This window comes from Portunus trituberculatus, unplaced genomic scaffold, assembly GCF_017591435.1.
Source record: "Portunus trituberculatus isolate SZX2019 unplaced genomic scaffold, ASM1759143v1 PGA_scaffold_279__1_contigs__length_7219, whole genome shotgun sequence".
NCBI classification, from domain to species: Eukaryota; Metazoa; Arthropoda; class Malacostraca; order Decapoda; family Portunidae; genus Portunus; species Portunus trituberculatus.
Genome location: NW_025541447.1, coordinates 987 through 3,748, shown reverse-complemented (window position 1 = coordinate 3,748; position 2,762 = coordinate 987). Strand labels below are relative to the sequence as shown.

At 43.5% G+C, this 2,762-nt stretch overlaps 1 long non-coding RNA gene across 1 annotated transcript; it reads right to left on the bottom strand.

The window, feature by feature from the left end:
- Nucleotides 1-1,526: 1,526 nt before the first annotated feature.
- On the bottom strand, nucleotides 1,527-2,464 carry LOC123500457. Its single transcript, XR_006673319.1, has 2 exons — nucleotides 2,392-2,464; nucleotides 1,527-1,688 (listed from the first exon to the last, which is right to left on the bottom strand). It is a non-coding gene; the product is annotated as an uncharacterized LOC123500457 (long non-coding RNA).
- Nucleotides 2,465-2,762: the final 298 nt, after the last annotated feature.

Sequence of the window (2,762 nt, the reverse complement as noted above, 5' to 3'; positions counted from 1 at the left end):
CTTTTCTCAGAGTCAGGAAGGGTAGGGATGTACTGCACACACATCCCATGCTCTCTCTTTCTCTTTTCCTCTCTCTCTCTCTCTTTCTCTCACTGTCAGGGAGGGATGTGCTGCACACACACACATCCCATGCTCTCTCTCTCTCTCTCTCTCTCTCTCTTTCTCTTTCTCTCAGAGTCAGGAAGGGTAGGGATGTGCTGCACACACACATCCCATGCTCTCTCTCTCTCTCTCTCTCTCTCTCTCTCTCTCTCTCTCTCTCTCTCTCACACACACACACACACACACACACACACACACACACACACACACACACACAGTCAGTCAGGTGGGTGGTCCTTAAGAGATGACAGTGCACAGGTGGGTGGTCCTTAAGTCAGGGTCGGTTACCAGGGTCAGTCAGAAGGGTGGTCCTTAAGAGGTGCCAGGGGCGGTTGCCAGGGTCAGTCAGAAGGGTGGTCCTTAAGAGATGCCAGGGTCGGTTGCAAGGGTCAGTCAGGAGGGTGGTCCGTAAGAGGTGCCAGGGTCGGTTGTCAGGGTCAGTCAGAAGGGTGGTCCGTAAGAGGTGCCAGGGTCGGTTGTCAGGGTCAGTCAGAAGGGTGGTCCGTAAGAGGTGCCAGGGTCGGTTGTCAGGGTCAGTCAGAAGGGTGGTCCGTAAGAGGTGCCAGGGTCGGTTGTCAGGGTCAGTCAGAAGGGTGGTCCGTAAGAGGTGCCAGGGTCGGTTGTCAGGGTCAGTCAGAAGGGTGGTCCGTAAGAGGTGCCAGGGTCGGTTGGCAGGGTCAGTCAGAAGGGTGGTCCTTAAGTCTCTCTCCACAGTAATCACAGATCACTTCATCTTTCTTTGAGTCACTTTCACGAAAATGTTTCCAGGCAATACTCCGCGTGCGATATCTTTTGCCACTCATGATGATTGATGATGTTCGGCCCGTGGCCAGCGGGTAACGCAAGACTGTCCGATTCCTGAATGTATTGGTACGGCAACAAACCAAAACGCTTACCATGTTGTTTGGCTCGCGCACCAACTATTTATGACAGTTCCACAAATCGCTTTTTTGTGTTTGGAGCGCTCGCCAACCTAGTTGTCTGGCTTACCAAAAGGATATAAAGCGTCGGAATGGTTGGTAGCCCCGCATAGCTGTGGTTGGTAAGCGTGTGAGTGAAAACCTGGTGAAAACGTAAACAATTTCGTTCGATCAGCTGATAACATGTCTCAAGGAAGAAAAGTTGACGTCGCTAACCAGCGACCAGAAAAGCACGTTGGTTGATCTTATCAACCAATTCAAGGTCGTGCTTGATAAAAGTGGTAATTACTCCATGATAGCTAAGAAACAGGAAGCTTGGGAGACAATTACCAAGAAGTTCAATGCAATATGTGCAACACTGTTAATCAGTTTTTTTTTTTCCAGACTCATCACTGACTATGATCACATTTTCAAAAGTAGATAGACACACACACACACACACACACACACACACACACACACACACACACACACACACACACAGGTATAATGATTAGCATTAAAAGTAGATGGTTAAGTTTATTCATTCTTACATACTATTTGTACTTTGCAATACCTACATTATACACCATAAGATCTTATATATGCGTGGAATCCTCACTCGTCGCAATTCTTCCATTTCATACATTTCTTCATCTATGATTTCTTCTAATGCAGCCATGGTACCTGAAAAGTGTAGTTTTTAATGATCTGAAGAATACCTAGCTGCATTTTGAATGGTTGTAGGGCATAGGTATGTTAGATTTGGGTGGGGATAGGTGAGGTTAGGTTAAAATATGTTTGGTTTGTTTTAATTTCTGCCAATCTAACATTTCCGCTTTTTCATATTGACATTTTCCATCGCAAATTGATGCTTCAGAAGTTATGACAATAAATAGGTTGGTTAAGTTACCTTGGTTAGGTTAGGTTAGGTTGGGTGGGTTAGGTTAAGTTGGCTGGGTTATTGTTTGCTTGGTTAGGTTACATTAGGTTCGTTAATAGGATCCATTCACTAATGTGTAATAAATCCATCAATAATGTCTTCTGATGTGTAGACCACCACAGAATCGAGTGTTACCTGCAAGCTCATGAAGGTACCGTTTATACCTTTCCTCCATTGTTTCATCGGTCACCTCTTAATAGCCTTGAACTTAAAACTACAAATATACTCAATATACAGCCTCATGATCATTTTCATTTATTTAATCGTTTTTTTTTTTTTTTCCTGGGTATGAGCTACGTACATGATATCTCGGCTTCAGTCTACTCCACTCCTTCCATATTATAGCTTTTGCCCTTTAATTCGTCCACTTACCTTTCTTAATAGTAGAAGCACACAGTAAGAATTCATGTAATGATATATAAATAACAAGATTAATCATATACTTACCAAATTTAGTCAGTGAAGTAGAGATGTGACGAGTCGATTAGGCTGTTGTTGATGTTTGACGTGAACTCACAAGGCGACTACAGTAGACTTCAAAAATTAAAACGTATGCTCAATATAGCATAAGAAAAGCTTTGCTGTACCATCAAAAAAATTTGACATGGTAAATAGAATGAAATAAATTTAATTACAGTTAGCTTCTTTTTACATTTGGAAATTTAAAATACAAGGCGGTAGCTTTGGTCGCCCGGACACTTGACCAATGTTTCGCAAAACCCCTCGACCAAAGTTCCAATCTTTGGTCCACTAGCGGACAAAAAACAGATGGAAAAAGGCATTCTGGAACGGCACAGGACACAAATTGCTTGGTTGGC